Here is a 17,966-nt window from a genome sequence, read left to right on the forward strand (position 1 = left end):
CGGATGCCCAAGGAAATACATCACCATGGTGCAGCAACTCCATGATGGCATGCAAGTTTGCGTTCAGGATGATGACATCCAAGCCCTTCCCTGTCTCAAACCGCATCAAGCAGGGCTGTGTCTTGGTGCAAGCGCCATTCAATCTAGTGTTTTCCGCCATGTTGACTGATGCCTTCAGAGCCAGTGGCAATGGCATTGGTATCATATACAACACTGATGGGAAACTGTTCAACTTATAAGGCTCCAAGCAAATTTTCAGGTTATGGCAGATATTATCAGGAGTTGCCCTTTTGCTGATGACTGTGGCCTCAGTTCTGGTTCAAAAGATGATATGCAGTGTTGTGTCAATAGGTTTTCTGATGTCTACCAACTTTGAGCCTTCCAGCAACACCAAGAAAATTGAACTAATGAATCAGACACTTTCGGTGGAATCATACATTGAGCCAAACTTAACAATCAAAGATCAACAACTCAACCCAGCGAACAGGTTCACATATCTTGGTAGCACACTGTCCCAGAGCATTATCACTGATGATGAAGTAAATGCGAGGATCAACAAAATGATTGCAGCCTTTGGCAGACTTTATACCAACATCTGGAACTGAAGTCTACAAGCAAAGCTGAAGGTGTATAGGTCTATAGTCCTTCCCATTCTGCTTTACACCTGTGAAACATGGACAGCATGTCAACAACATGCCAAGAAACTGAACCATTTCCATACAATCTGCCTCAGAAAGCTTCCCAACGTTAAGTGTCAAGACAGAATCCCTGACACTGAGATACTTACCAAGCCAGGTCTGCCCAGTATCTATACCATCATGATATGATCCCAGTAACACTGAGCTAGACCACTGGCTGCCTAAGAGACTGTTTATGGCAAACTACACAAAGAAGATGTTCCCTTTTAGACCAAAGGAAACACTGTAAAGACACCCAGACACATGGGAACTTATTGTCCAGGATCAGGTTGAATGGGTGTTCCTCCCTCCATAAGACTGCAGTGACTCATGAGGCAGAAAGGACAATTGGAACAGAGAGATATAGACTGGCCAGGAAAGCCCAAGACAGCTACTGGCAACCCAACATGGCTGCCATTCTCCGTCCACACTGTCAAAGAACTTTTTAAGTGTCGATTAGCCTCTCCAGCCATCTGTGTACCCAGAGACCAATCCAGCCACGCCAAGTTACAGATGACTAGAATGTTTGTCATCATTGTACAATGGACAAACTGAACTTACTTAAGTAGGGGAAGACCAGTTGGTACATCAACATTAACCTTCAAGCAAAATCTCTGGAACATCATTAGTTGCTTCACATTTATACAGCAACAACATTGATTCTTTTTGCATCTTTTACATAGCAAAAGTTTGCAGGTCACTTCATATGAGTATTCCAAGGCAAAGAAGGAAACAATGCCAACAGATTAATGTCAAAGCAATGGGTGCACTGCAGGATGAAATGCAACAGCTTACACTAGTTGCCAGGGTCAACAAATGCATATTTGCTGACCACTAGACTTAGGCACTGTCCATTTGTCATCAATAACCATTGCTCAGTTACCAACAGTTTTCATCAAGTAGTGTCCTTATCAGATATTCCTATGCTTCACACCACATAAGTCAGCCAGAGCCAGAGAAAGTGGAAAAGAGTAAGCGGACTCTGGGTCTCCAGAGGTCAAATGATGACTTTGTTAACCGGGCTTTAGAAACAGATAGCTGGGTGTGCACCCAAATCAAAGTTCGAAGTAAATTTATTATCAAAATATGTATATGTCACTATAAGTTACAGTGAGATACATTTTCTTGTGGGCATTCACAGTAGAACAATGAAATACAATAAAATCAATGAACAATTATACACCAAGACTGATAACCAAGCAATGTGCAGAAGACAAACACAAATACAAGAAATAATAATAATAATAAATGAATAGTAAATCTATAAAACTGAGACCATGAGAGGTAGAGCCCTTGAAAGTGAGTCCATAGGTTGTCCTATATACCTGAAATGCCTGATGTGCTGGGAATGCAGCTCAAGGCTACATTGTTGTTGAGGAGCATGAAAGAATTCAGCACGCATCTGACCTGGGGCGCTGCACAGAAATTGGACTCTTGTGGAAGCAGAGACTGATGGATAGCGTCTCAGTTTCTGTTGCAGAACTTGCAGAGGCTATACGCTCTCTTATGTTGCTGATGACTCAGACAGTCAACAAAGGTAACTGTACCAAAAAACACTTTACTGAAGTCAGCATCAGCAGCTGGTAGCATTAAGCATCAAAAGTCTCACCACATTGTACAGACAGCTTGAAATTCACATTCACATTCACTTAAATCAAACTATCATTTATTAGTTGGATATATGAAATAATACAATTAACGAATAAGTATATACAGTGGATTCTGGTTAAGTGGGACACATTGGAACCAGTAATTTAGGCCCAGTCAAAGTTTCATGAAAATAGATAAAAATGCATAAAAAAAAGACAAACTGAGTAACAAATTATGTTTTTAAATGAAACATAAAATAAATTAGAACACTACCAATACTACTGCAGTACTGTAAACTGCATATTAGTTCTTAATACTTATCGGAGGAGAAATTTATCCGCATCGCGTTTTTTTGACTGTAAATGAACAAAATCAGTGCAGACACCTAGTGCAGATAATGGACTGGCATCACACAATGCTGTCGACGATTGCATCCTCCAAATCTTCACTTTCATTGTAACACTGAAAATAATTGACAATACTTTAAATTCTTCATAGTTTCTAACTTGCTGAAGTTGTCAAATCATTTTCACTCCCAGAGGTTTCCGGCATCTTCAAGCCTAAGTGGTTGAAACTGCAGTGAGCAAAACAGTTCTGAATTGTCTGCTGCTTATTTCTTGTCAACTATCAGTGACAAAAGTCATTGCTTTTTGAACGCAAACACACATGACTGACGCAATTTCAAAAACTGCTCTCTCTAAGCATGGCGTTCTGTCTAACAGTACACAACTGCATGTGACAGACGCAAGTTGGAAGTTGTTCAGCAACAGTCTCCTGCCATAATTAAGTGGCATAGTGTCCTGAATAAATGAAGAAAATCCTGGCTATTTTCTCAATTAGTTTTTGTTCTTTAAGAGTCGTTCCAAATAAGCGGCTGCCCCAATTAACTGATGAACCAAATAATCGGAATCCACTGTATACTGTATATGTACATTTAAACAGGAATGGAAGTCCTTTTGACAATAATTTATACAAAATAAGCTAAACATAAATCTTGCATTAATTACATAGACCTGCTTATTTTTAAATATCAAATTTTTTAAACATTAGGTTCACAAATGGTAATAACATATTATCTACTGCGGAAGGAGCTTAGTAACTCTGCCCCAAGCATGACAATATTCATGGCATCTTTGGAGCTTTTGACCTGCCCTTATCACAAAATTGTCATGAGTTAAAGCATGCAGCATGGTCTGAGTTTCATTCAGTCCCTTAATTAAGTTGCATTTATTTATTTATTTATTTACTTACTTACTTACTTACTTACTTACTTACTTGTTTATTTGCTTAGAGATTCAGCTTTGTAACAGTCCCTTCCAGCCCAATGAACCCGTGCCACCCAATCACAAATCTGCAGCTGCTGGAAATCCAAACAACACACACAAAATGCTGGAGGAACTCAGTAGGTCAGGCAGCATCTAGGCAAGGAGTACAGTTGGTGTTTTGTCCCAAAACATCGACTGCACTCCTTTACTAGAAGCTGCCCGGCCTGCTGAGATCCTCCAGAACTTTGTGTGTGTTACCCATGCCACCCAATTACACCGAATAACTTACTAACACAAACACCTTTGGAATGGAAGAGGAAACCAGAGCACTCAGAGGAAAGCCAACCAGTCACAGGGAGAACATACAAACTCCCTACAGACAGCGACAGGAACTGAACCCAGGTAGCTGGCATTACACCAATCGCTACATTACCGTACTGCCCCCTACGCTACCTTGCAGCCCCCAGCTTCATCTTTTCTAGCAGTAGCACCAGCTGAAATGAAGCTACTTTGCTTCAGGGCCCCATGACCAGTTTGCCTTACGCCGTCTATGGACTCTTGCAATGGTGCAACAATCATAATGGCAGCAAAGCTAATCCAAAGTCAAAACAAAATTTCTGCCACTTGATATACTTGTATGGCGCACCCTCAGCTCCAGTTAAATGATTGTTCCCAAGAGTCAAATCCTTTATTAGCAATTAGCAAACATGCAATCCTGAAGCAATATTAAGTGGTCAACAAAGGCATGACCTCCACCAGTCCCAAGCCACAAACTGTCATGAAATAAGCAAGAATATTCATTTTGCTTTCACCTTGCCCCCTGCTCATGTGACTGGTCACCATAATAAATATAATAAACAGACAATGCAGACTACAAAGCAAATAGAGAACTGATACGTAGCTCCTACAATCTCTAAATTAGTTCTCACATACTGTCCAGGCAGGTTAAATGAGAAATAAGATAGATAGATAGATAGATAGATAGATAGATACTTTATTGATTTCAAAGGAAATTACAGTGTCACAGTAGTACTGCAAGCGCACGGATATACAAATATTAGAAGAGCAATAACAAACAATAAAAAGTAAATTACCTTAAAAATAAGATGTACAGGATTTACAAGTCAAAGATTACAAGATTTATAAGTTCACACTGTTAAGATGGTAGTGGAAAAATTACCACAATGTATAATAATGGGTGAACATTCACACCATCCAGATAAGAAGTGATGGTAGCAGTGCACAGTATTATGTTGGGTGCCCACAATAGCAGGGTGTGGTAAACAGAGCTTTGGCAAACGGAGGTTAAAACAGTCTAACAGGAGGAGGCCATCACTTCCCCGGCTATAGGTTGATTTGTTATAGAACCTTATGGCTGAGGGTAAGGATGACCTCATATCGCGCTCTTTGGAGCAGCTCAGTTGTCTTCGTTTATTACTAAAATTGCTCCTCTGTTCAGCCAAGGTGGCATGCAGGGGATGAGAAACATTGTCCAGAATTGTTAGAATTTTCTAGAGAGACCTTTGTTCTACCACGACTTCCAGTATGTCCAGTTTGACTCCTATAACAGATCCAATCTTTCTCATCAGTTTATTGAACTTGCTAGCATCACTTGTGTTGATGCCATTGCCACAGCACACCACTGCATAGAAGATTGTACTGGCAACAACAGACTAGTAGAACATGTGAAGGAGAGGTCTGCATACTCCAAAGGCCCTCAGTCTCCTCAGGAAGTAGAGGCAACTCTGGCCCTTCTTGTACATAAGAGAAGGCAAATAATAAATATTCAGGAGAGTCTATATGAAGAAAAGAAACTTGATTTAGAGTGTGATTACAACAATCTGCTTGGAAGTGGATGTGAGAAGGCTAAGAGGGCAGGACAGGTACCAAAGTTAACCCCAAATCTGGTTTGACAGCTTCAAATCAGATAGTGGAATGGGAAGAATAACTAAATGAATAATCAAGGCCAGGTGACTCAACCATCTAAGTGTTGACTAAAGTAACTCACTTAACTATTGTCTAGAAAATGGAACACAAAGTGTCAGTGTGTTTTATAAGACCATATGACATAGAAGCAGAATTAGGCCATTCAGCCCATTGAGTCTGCTCTGCCATTTCATCATGGCTGATCCCAGATCCCATTCAACTCCATACACCTGCCCTCTCACTATATCCCTTGATGACCCAATCAATCAGGAATCTATCAGCTTCCATTTTAAATATACCCGTGGACTTGGTCTCCACCACAGTCTGTGGCAGAGCATTGAGCACTTTTTGGCTAAAAAATTCCTCCTTGTTTCTGCTCCAAAAGGTCACCCATCAATTTTGAGGCTGTAGCCTCTAGATCTAGTTATCCCCACCAGAGAAAGCATCCTCTCCACATCCACCTTATCTAGTTCTTTCAACATTCAGTAGGTTTCAATGAGATCGCACACTCCCACATTCTTCTAAATTCCAGTGCATACAGACCCAAAGCTGCCAAACACGTCTCCTGTTTTAACCCCTTCATTCCTGGAGTCATCCTCGTGACCCTCCTCTGGACTCTCTCCAATGACAATACACCCTTTCTGATAAGGAGCCCGAAACTGTTGACAATACTCCAAGTATAGCCTGACTAGTGTCTTATAAAGCCTCAGCGTTATCTCCTTACTTTTATATTCTATTCCCCTCGAAATAACTAAAAACATTGCATTAGCCTTCTTTACCACAGACTCAACCTGTGAATTAATCTTCTGGGAGTCTTGCACGAGGACTCGTAGGTCCCTCTGCACCTCTAATGTTTGAATTTTCTCACCATTTAGATAATAGTCTGCATGATTGTTCCACTTACCAAAATGCATTATCATACATTTTCCAACACTGTATTCTGTCTGCAACTTTTTTGCCTATTCTTCGAATTTGTCTAAGTCCTGCTGCAATCACGTTGCTGTTTTCAGTGCTGTTCATGTAAACCTCCAGTCCTGAGTATCTACAAATGAAATGGTGCTGGTCACTAATCTACATGGGCAATTCTGCATGTTATCCACATTAGTGTGTCTGACCTTCCACCCTCCTCACCCACATCAACCCCTGCCCATTTCAGGTGTGCATCAAATTACAACATTTGCAGAAGATTCATTTTCATTTGTAGCTACATAAAGTGGAGTTAGAAGTTCTGCAATATGACCACCTTTGACAGTCTCTCTGGAATTGGCAGCACATCATGCTAGTTTCCCTTTATTTCACTATTTATAAGGACAGCCTGTTGAAATCAAAACATCCTACTGGGAAAAGTCCAGTACTCCCTGCTGACTGTATAAACATTTTCCAAAATATGCTGTGTTTAAGCTAACAGGAGCACTTCCTCTATTTTCAATTGGTGTAACACCCATTCCAGTTGATACAGTTGATAGCTTCCCATTACAGGAAGTGTCACTATGATAATGGCTGACCATTCAGGGTGACTAAAAGCCTCAAAGTTGCGGGTACTTTCCATACCCAACAGAATATTCGAAAACGCCATATATAACCATATCAGATGTGGCGGTTTTGTCATACTCTTCTTCCTCCGGCCCGGATTCTTTAGGTTTAAGATGGCGCTAGCGACTTTGTGCAACAGTTTGCTGGTAGTCAAGAAGGCAAGAAATACGACTAAAATATCATTAATAACACTTTTCATGAGGTAAATTGCGGTATACTATCACCGCAAACAATGAAGAGGCAAGTGGAGGTGAAGCTGACTCGAGGGATGAGCCGTGCTGGTTGGTCAGGGTGCAAAATGTTCAAGGTGGTTTCAGAGAAGAAGACAGAGTTGGAGCAAGTGATTCGAAGAGAAGTCAAGGTGGAGAAATTCTGCTGCCCATGTGAGGCTGAATCGTTCTAAGCACTGAGCCGATTTGGAGAGGTGAAGAACCACTTCAGGCTGGGCGGGGACCACGTTAGGCCCTGCGCTGGGGACTGCCGGGGCATGACTCGGTGTTTGGATAATTTAAACCCCAGTCCATCCAGACTGGAAAGACAGAGTGCTGGGACCAGAGGTGAGGGTCAGGGAGATTTCACTTGCTTTCCCGTGATCTTCACTCCTCTTTCCGCAGCACTGAGGCCATGAGTCTGCTCCCGCTGCCACATGCTTTGTGTCTGCATGCTTCACAGAAGCTTGCCCCACTATGTGATGAACTTAAGACCAAGGCTTTATGCCTAATGCAATTGCTCCAGAGATTCAGGTCAAAGGATTTAATTTGGCTTGGAATGCTGTTGGTTTGCTGCTATTGTTGACATGATTTGAGTTTTTTTTTCTCATTGTGCATTGGGTGTTGGTCTTTCTTTTTTTTAATTGGGTTCTTTTGGGTTTTGTGCATTGTGGCTGACTGAAAGCAGACAAATCTCAAGGTAGTATAAATTATACATATTCTGATAATAAATGTACTCTGAACTCTGAATCTGTGATCATCTAATGATTAAGTGCCAGCCATTCCAGTTATCAAGAGCTCTCCTCCATGATCCTGACTGCAGATGACAGGCCACCAAAAGCTGATGATAATCAGGCACTTGAGATACTGAATGCTGCCATTACCAAAAAAAGAACAGTCCATCCTGACACATTTTAATTCATAGTCAGGGACTTCGATCATGCTTGTTTGAAGAAATATCTGCCCATTCATGATCAGCATATAACCTGCAACATCAGGGGTCCCGACATACTAAACACTGCAATACTACAATAATGAATGCCTACTGTACCATGCCCAGACCGCATTTCAGGAAATCTGATCACTTGGCTATCCTTCTCCTACCTACATGCTGGCAGAACTAAAAAGCAAGGCTACAGTGATTAGTACAACAAAGAGATGGGCATGGGAGGCAGAGAAGTCGTTATTGGATTGCTTCGAGTCATTGGACTGGGCTGCGTAAAAAAACTCATTAGAGGATCTGAATCAATACACCATAGTTGTCACAGATTTATAAAAAAAGTTATAGTTGAATGTATTTCCACAAAATCATTCAGTGTTCCCCAACAGAAGCCAGGGATAAACATAGAACACTGAATAGTACAGCACATTACAGGCCCTTCGGCCGACAATGTTGTGCCGACCCTCAAACCCTGCCTCCCATATAACCCCCCCACCTTAAATTCCCCCATATACCTGTCTAGTAGTCTCTGAAACTTCACTAGTGTATCTGCCTCCACCACTGACTCAGGCAGTGCATTCCACGCACCAACCACTCTCTGACTGAAAAACCTTCCTCTAATATCCCCCTTGAACTTCCCTACCCTTACTTTAAAGCCATGTCCTCTTGTACTGAGCAGCGGTGCCCTGGGGAAGAGGTGCTGGCTGTCCACTCTGTCTATTCCTCTTAATATCTTGTACACCTCTATCATGTCTCCTCTCATCCTCCTTCTCTCCAAAGAGTAAAGCCCTAGCTCCATTAATCTCTGATCATAATCCATACTCTCTAAACCAGGCAGCATCCTGGTAAACCTCCTCTACCCTTTCCAATGCTTCCACATCCTTCCTATAGTGAGGCGACCAGAACTGGACGCAGTACTCCAAGTGTGGCCTAACTGGAGTTTTATACAGCTGCATCATTACATTGTGTCTCTTAAACTCTATCCCTCGACTTATGAAAGCTAACACCCATGAGATCTTCAATCTTCTGAGGGCCAGGTCAGAGGCATTCGGGCCTAGTGACCAGGTAAGATTCAAGAGTCCAGGTATGAACTCAGGAAAACCATTTCACATGTGAAATGGCAATTCTGAACCAAATTTGAATTACAGAAGGCTACTGGAAAGCTGTGATAGGGCTTAAATGCTGTCACCTTTTACAAAGGGAAACTAAACAACATAGGTGACAATAAGGCTTCACTCCCAGAGGAGCTCAATGCCTTCTATGCTCACTTTGACCATTAAAATTTGGAGGAACCTTCACAAATTCCTCGTGCTTTCTGTCTCTGAGGCTGATGTGAAAGCATCCTTCGGAAGAGTGAACCCATGGAAATCATTCGGTACATATGGGGTACCTGGCTGAGTAATAAAGATATGTGTTGATCGACTAGCTGGAGTGTTCACTGAAATCTTTAACCTCTTCCTTTGGCAGTTTAACATAACAACCTGTCTCAAGCAAGATTCAATTATACCATTGCCTAAGAACATAGTAATCTGCCTCAATGAGTATTATCCAGAAGCATTTATGTCTGCTGTGATGAAGTGCTTTGAAAGGTTAGTGCTGAAACATATAAACTCCTGCCTAAGAAGTGACTTGGATCCGCTCCAATTTGCTTACCGGCGCATCAGGTCCACAGCAGATACCACCTCATTGGCTCATCACTCAACCCTAGGACATCCGGCAGCAAAGATTCATACATCAGGATGCTCTTTATCACCTACAGCTCAGCATTCAATACTATCATCCCCTCAGAACTGATCTATAAGCTTAAAGACCTTGGTCTTAATACCTCCTTGTGCAATTGTATCTTCAATTTCCTCACTTGCAGACTTCATTCAGTTCAGATTGACAACAACATCTACTCCATGATCTTCATCAGCACAGATGCACCACAAAACTGTGTACTTAACCCCCTGCTCTACTGCCTTTATACTTATGACTGAGTGGCTAAGCACAACTTCAATGCCATATTTAAGTTTGCTGATGACACCATTGTCATTGGCCGAATCAAAGGTGGTGACGAATTGGCATATAGGAGGGAGACTGAAAATCTGGCTGAATAGTGTAATAACTGCAACCTCTCACTCAATATCAGCGAGACCAAGAAGCTAATTATTGTTCAATGGACAAAATGCATTTATTATCATAATATATATAGGATATATCTTCTTCCAGACATCCACAAAACAAGGAAACCCAATAGAACCCATTAAAAAAACTACCAAACACCCAATGTGAGAAAAAGAACAAATCATGCAAGCAATAATTAGTAAATAAATAGCACTAGAACTCAAGTTCACAAAAGTGAATCCACAGTCACAACACCAGTTCATTGGTGCAGCTGGTCCAGAAGCCCGTCAATTGCAGACCATTGCCTCATTTCAGAGACAAGTAAACCTCCACTATAAGTATAATGACTTGGCCTCCACAGTTATCTGTTACAATGAATTCTACAGATCCGGCATCCCTGGCTAAAGGAATTCCTCCTCGTCTCCATTTAAAATGAACATCCTCCTGTTGTGAGGCTGTGTCTTATGATCCTAGGTTCTCCCACTACTGGATATCTCCTCTCCAATTCCACTCTATCTAGGCATTCAATATTCAATAGGTTTCAATGAGGCCACCCCTCATTCTTCTAAACTCTAGCAAGTAGAGGCCCAGAGCCATCAAAACCTCCTCATGCATTAACCCTTTTATTCCCTGGATTATTCTTTCGAACCTCCTGTGGACCCTATACAAAGCCAGCACATTCTTTCTTCGATATGGAGACTAAACCTGCTCACAATACTCCAAATATGATCTGACCAAAATCTTATAAAGCCTCGACATTACGTCCCTGCTTTTATATTCTAGTTCTCTCAAAATTAATTCTAACCACATTTGCAACCCTACTATTGACTCAACCTACAAGTTAACCTTTAGGGAATCCTGCACTGGGGCTCCCAAGTCTCTTTTCACCTCATTGTCTGCAGAGATGAACCCTGATGACAATAGCCACCCTCCGCTTTCCTGCCTCATACCACCACTGAAAATGAGTGCATTTACAATGAGAGTGATGTGAATGCCAAGATGCTTGCAGAAAAGCACCTCAGTTCCTTGAAATGAAGTTTTGTTGCCTGCATGTAATTGGGAGCATTGCTCTACATGCCTAGTGGATTCAGGGATTCATCGAGTCATACAGTAATGCCACATAGAAATAGGACCTTCAGCCCAAGTGGTCCATGTCAACCTCAACCTCCTCCCTCCTACTCCCAGTTGTTCATGTTCAGCCCATAAACCTCCAAGCTCTTCCTCTCCACGTACCTATTGAAATGCCTCAAATGTTGCAATTGTACCTGTTTCAACCACTTCCTCAGCTCATTCCGGGAACTCACCATCCTCTGTGTAAAGAAGCTAACTCTCAGGTCTTTATTAAAACACAGCTGGTGGTGTAGAGGCATCAGCGCTGGATTTTGGGGTGAATGGGCCCAAGTTCAAATCCAGCTGGTTCCCTTACATGTTTTCCATTTGTGCTGGGTTGAGCATCGAGCTGGCTATAAAAAATACTGGAGAATGCTACAGAAATGCCACATGATGAGCAATCACCAAGAAGATCGGTGCAAAAAGCTTGTCATGACAGCGCCCCAATGACTCCACCAGGAGTTAAGGGCATTCTTCTTCATCTTCTTCTTCTTTATTAAAACTGTCCCCCTCTTATCTTTTATATACACCCTCTAGTTTTGGTCTCCCCAGTCATGAGAAAAAGACCATGATCATCCACTTATCCATGATTTTGTAAACTTATGAGGTTTCCACTCACTCTCCTGTACCCCAAGGAATAACGATCCAGCCTGGTCCAGGCAGCACTGTGTAAATCTCTTCTGCAACTTCTCTAGCTTGACAATGTATTTCTTATGACAATGACAAAAACTGTGCCAAATACTCCAAGTGCAGCCTCACCAGTGACTTGTACAACTGCAACATAATGTCCTGACCCTTAAACGTGACATCCCGACTGATGAAGGCCAACATGCTAAACACCTTCATCATTCTATCTGCTTGTGCAGATGCCTTCACTTAAACCGTGCACCTGTGATCCAAGGTCCCCTTTGCTCCTCTCTTGTTAGTGCCCTGCCATTCACTATACAAGTCCTCTCCTGGCTTAACTGTCTGAAATGCATCATTTGACACTTACCCAAGTTGAAATCCATTTGTCATTCCACAGCTCATCTTCCTAATTATTCAAGATCTCTTTGCTATTCATTGTAAACCTGCATCACTGTCAACAAGAGCTGCTAGTTTAGTATCACCAGCAAACTTGCTAATCATGCCATGTACGTTCATATCCAAATCAATTACACACTGTTACTTTTGGGGGTTTATTCTACCAAAGGAAAGGCATCGCGGCCAGGTCTCCGGAGTCTGCCTATTCTTCAGAAAGGAAGAGGTGAAGATAACAGAGAGGTAGTGACAAGGGATTCCTTGGACATGAAGGAGACTCCTGGAGCGTATGTTGCCTCCCAGGTGCCAGGGTCAGGGACATCTTGGATCGGTTCCACAGCATCAAAGGTATTGAAGGTAGTGAGGATAAAAATTGGATGATTTGGTAGATAAATGCATGGCTGAAGAGTTGCTGCAGGGAAAATGTTTTCAGATTTGTGGACCATTGGGATTTCTTCTGAAATAGGTGTGACCTATACAAACAGGATGGTTTGTATCAGAACTCAAGAGGGACAAATGGTTCCCATAAGCAGGCTTGAATCAGCTGTTGGGAAATGTTTAAACTAGGTTAGCAGAGGAATAGGAAACAAATCTCTGGGTCAGATGTTGGAACAGTAGGTGTAAAGGTAGAGGCAATTTGCAGAGACATTGTCAGGAAGAGTAGGCAGTGGATAGGGCATAAATGTAGTCAGATGGATGGGTTGAAATGTTTTTACTTTAATCCAAGAGGTATTAAGAACAAAGGCTTAGAGCATAGATCAGTACAGGGAATTATGATGTTATGGACTTGACTCGACTATCGCAAGGGTAAGATTGGCTGCTTGATGCTTGGGGCTTAGATGCTTCAAATGAGAAAGAGAGGGAGGTAAAAGAGGTGGGAGAATGGTGTTACTAATGAGGGGTACTATTACAGGGGCAGAAAAGGAAAATGGCATGCAAGAAACAGCTACTGAATCAGTGTAGTGGAAGTCAGAAATTGAAAGTGAGTAATAACCCTATTGATAATACTCTATAGACCCCCAACAGCAAAAAGAACTCTGAAGAGCAAATAAGAAGGCAGATTTTGGAAAGGTGCAAAAAATTACAGGGTTGTTGTCAAGGGTGACTTCAACTTACCGAATATTGACTGGCACCTCCATAGTGCAAGGGGCTTAAATGGGCAAAATTTGTTAGGTGTGTCCAGGAAGAAATTCCTAGCCAAGGAAAGGCCATATTGTACCTAGCACCAGGCGATGAGCCTGGTCTGATAAAAGGTCTCTTGATGAGTGAGTGCCTCAGTGCTCTGCAGTCTCGAAGAGGATTCTGGGTGATGGAGGCACCAGGCACAAGGTTGGTGACAAAAGACTGTGTGATGGGCTGCAAGCCCTTGCTCGACTCCATTTTGCTGATTAAAGCTTCCATTGTTCACCGATTAAAGTGTTGAGGGAGATTGAAACATCAAGGCGAGTGCAGAGGCTGCCTGTCTTGCGATGGTTCTGCTATGGACAGAGACAGGTCTGTCATTGGGCCCAGGTTTTCTATATTTTTGATTGTGGACTTGGTCTATAGACTTTTTTCAGTCTTATGGTTATTTATATTCTGAGTTTATGCCCAATCTTTCTTGTTTTTTTTGTGCAGGAGGGGGTTTGGGATTGATGTGCTTGTTCTGGTGTGTCCTTTTTTTTTTGAACAGGATGAGGGATATGGGGATCAATGTGCCTGTTTTGTTTTGTTTGTTTTTCTTTGTGCAGGAGGGGGATTTGTGGGTCAGTGTGCATGTTCCGTTCTGTTCTTTTTTATGGGAGGAGGGATTTGGGGGTCAATGTGCCTGTTCCATTTTGTTCGTTTTTTTTTGTGCAGAAGGTGGGGTTTAGGGTTTGATGCGACTGTTCTGTTTTTGTTGGCTTTTTGTTTGTGGAGGAGAGATTTTGGGGGTTGATGATAGTGCTGCCTTTCTTTCCTTCCTTGGACTCACGGGTACCTGAAGAAGAAGAATTTCAAGTTTTATACTTTGATAATAAATTAACCTATGTGAGCATTTTGGAGATAGTGTCTATCACTACCTGGAGGTCAGCAAAGCATAGAAATGATAGAACCAGATGAGTTAGGAAAGTTGAACCTACTAGGTGATCAGCTCTACTGGATTGGGTGTTATGTAATGAACTGAAGGCGATTAGGGAGCTTAAGTTAAAAGAACCCTTAGGGACAACTGATCACAATATGATCGAGTTCAACTTGAAATTTTGATAGGGAGAAAGTAAAGTCTGATGTAGCAGTATTTCAATGGAGTAAGGGAAATTACAGTGTTATGTGAGAGGAGTTGGTCAAAGTAAATTGGAAGGAGCTGCTGGCAGGGATGTCAGCAGAGCAGCAATGGTGTGAGTTTCTGGGAAACATTAGGAAGGTGCAGGACACATGTATTCCAAAAATGAAGAAATACTCAACTGGTAAAATAGTACAACCATGGTTGACAAGAGCCATTATAAAAGCAAAAGAAAAAGCATGCAACAAAGCAAAACTTAGTGGGAAGATAGAGGATTGAGAAGTTTTTTTAAAATCTACAGAGAGCAACTAAAAAACTCATTAGAATGGAAAAGATGAAACATGAAAGCAAGCTAGCAAATAATATCAAGGTGGATAGTAAAAGTTTTTTTGTATGTGAAAAATAAAAGTGAAATGAGAGTGGATATAGGACCGCTAGGAAATGAGGCAGGAGAAATAATAACGAAGGCCAAAGAGATAGCCAATGAACTAAAGGAGTATTTTGCATCAGTCTTCACTGTGGATGACACTAGTAATATGCCTGATGTTGTAGTGTATGAAGGAAGAGAAGTGGGTGCGGTTACTAGGACAGGGGAGAAGGTGCTCAAACAGCTGAAAGACCTAAAGGTGCATAAGTCACCTGAACCAGATGAACTGCAACCTGGGGTTCTGAAAGAGATTCTGAAAGAGTTCTGAAAGGGTTCTGCCAAGTTTGCAGATGATTTGAAGATTGGTGGAGGGGCAAGTAGTGTTGAGGAAACAGGTAAGATACAGAAGGACTTAGACAGATTAGGAGAACAGGCACAAAAGTGGCAAATGAAATATAACATTGAAAAATCTACTTTGGTTGTAGAAATAACCATGCTGACAGTTTTCTAAATCTCTGTTAGAGATTGTGGTGGCATTAGAAATGATCTTTCAGAAATCATTGGACTCTGACATGGTGTCAGAGGACTGGACAATTGCAAACAACACTCCACTCTTTAAGAAAGGAGGAAGGCAGCGGAAAGGAAATTATAGACCAGTTAGTCTGACCTCAGCGGTTGGGAAGATGTTATAGTCAATTGTTAAGGTTTAGATGATGGAGTACTTGGTGACACAGGACAAGATAGTACAAAGACAGTATGGTTTCCTTCAAGGAAAATCCTGTCTGATGAACCTGTTGGAATTTTTTGAAGAGATTACGAGTAGGATAGATAAAGGGGATGCAGTGGATGTTCTATATTTGGACTTTCAGAATGCCTTTGACACACATGAGGCTGCTTACCAAGTTAAGAGCCCTTGATATTACAGGTTAGAGCATTGGCTGATTGGAAGAAGGCAGTGAGTGGAAATAAAAGGATCCTTGTCTGGTTAGCTACCAATTAATAGTGGTGTTCCTCAGAAGTTGGTGTTGGGACCATTCCTTTTTATTCTGTTCATAAATGATTTAGATGATGAAATAGATGGCTTTGTTGCCAAGTTTGCAGATGATTTGAAGATTGGTGGAGGGGCAAGTAGTGTTGAGGAAACAGGTAGGATACAGAAGAACTTAGACAGATTAGGAGAACAGGCAAAAAAGTGGCAAATGAAATATAACGTTGAAAAATCTACTTTGGTTGTAGAAATAACCGTGCTGACAGTTTTCTAAATGAGGAGAAAATCCAAAAATCTGATATGCAAAGGGATTTGGGAGTCCTTGTGCAGAACAGACTAAATGTTAACTTACAGGTTGAGTCAGTGGTGATGAAGGCAAATGCAATGTTAGCATTCGTTTCAAGCAGTCTAGAATATAAGAGCAGGGATGTGGTGCTGAGGCTTTATGAGGCACTAGTGAGGCCTCACCTTGAGTATTGTGTACAGTTTTGAACTCCTCATCTTAGAAGAGATGTGCTGGCATTAGAGACAGTCCAGAGGAGGTTCACAAAGATGATTCCAGGAATGAAGGGGTCATCATCTGAGGAATGTTTGATGGATCTGGATCTGTCCTCGCTGGAATTTCAAAGGATGAGGGAGGATCTCAGTGAAACCTTTTGAATATTGAAAGGCCGAGACAGAATAGATGCGGAAAGGATGTTTCCCATGGTGGGAGATTCTCGAACAAGAGGGCACAGCTTCAGGGTAGAGGGGCATCCATTCAAAACGGAGATATGGAAAATTTCTTTAGCCAGAGGGTGGCGAATTCGTGGAATTTGTTGCCACATGCAGCTGTGGAGGTGAGGTCATTGGGTGTACTTAAGGCAGAGATTGATAGTTATTGATTGGACATGGCATCAAAGGTTATGGGCAGAAGGCCAGGAAATGCGGTTAAGGAGGAGATAGAAAAAAAGGGTCACCAATGATTGAATGGCAGAACAGACTAGATGAGCCAAATGGCCTAATTCTGCTCCTATGTTTTATGGTCTTATGGAAAGTATTTAATTGGGGGAAGGCTAATTATGAGTGTATTAGGCAGGAACTTAGAACCATAATTTTGGAGCAGATGATCTCAGGGAAATGCAGAGGAGGAATGTAGAGGGTGCTTTGAAAGTATTTGCATGCAGTTCAGGATAGGCCTGTCCCATTGAAACAGGATGAAGGAACTATGATTGACAAGATTGATGGAACTTCTAGTCAGGAGAAAGAAGGATGCATAGAACATATACAGTACAGCACAGGAACAGGTCCTTCAGCCCATAATGTAGAGCCAAACCAAATAAATTAGTAATCAAATGGCCAATTAAACTAATCCCTTATGCCTACATATGTCTATGTCCCTCCATTTTTCTCACATTCATGTGCCTATAAAAACATCTCTTAGAAGTCCCTAATGTAGCTGCCAAGAATACATTCCAGGTACTCACCAATCCCTGTGTAAAAACCTTGCCTCTTACATCTCCTTTACAATTACCCCCTCTCACCTATTCCTCTCATAATCTTATAAACCTCTATCAGAGCTTCCCCTCAGCCTCTGCCACTCCAGAGAAAACAACCCAAGTTTGTCCAACCACTCCATATAGCACGTGCTCTCTAATCCAGGCAGCATCTTAGTAAACCCCTTCTGCACTCTTTCCTTGACATCCTTCCAATAGGTTTAGGAAGGAAAGATGAGACAGTGTGCTTCAGAGATACAAAGTAGCCAAGAAAGAGCTTAAGCAGGAGCTTAGGAAAGTAAGAGGACCTTGGTAAGGAGGGTTAAGGTAAACCTCAAGGATTCTACATGAACATGAAGAACAAGAGTAGGACAACTCAGGGATGAAGTAGGAAACATGTGTTTAGTGTCGGAGGAATTAGAGAAGATTCTTAATAAATACTTTGTTTCAGTGTTCACCAGGCAGAGGGACCTTGATGAGTGTGAGGTAAAACAGACCAAATGCTGGAGCATGTTGAG

The sequence above is a fragment of the Hypanus sabinus genome, chromosome 9 (assembly GCF_030144855.1).
Source record: "Hypanus sabinus isolate sHypSab1 chromosome 9, sHypSab1.hap1, whole genome shotgun sequence".
In the NCBI taxonomy this organism is placed as follows: Eukaryota; Metazoa; Chordata; class Chondrichthyes; order Myliobatiformes; family Dasyatidae; genus Hypanus; species Hypanus sabinus.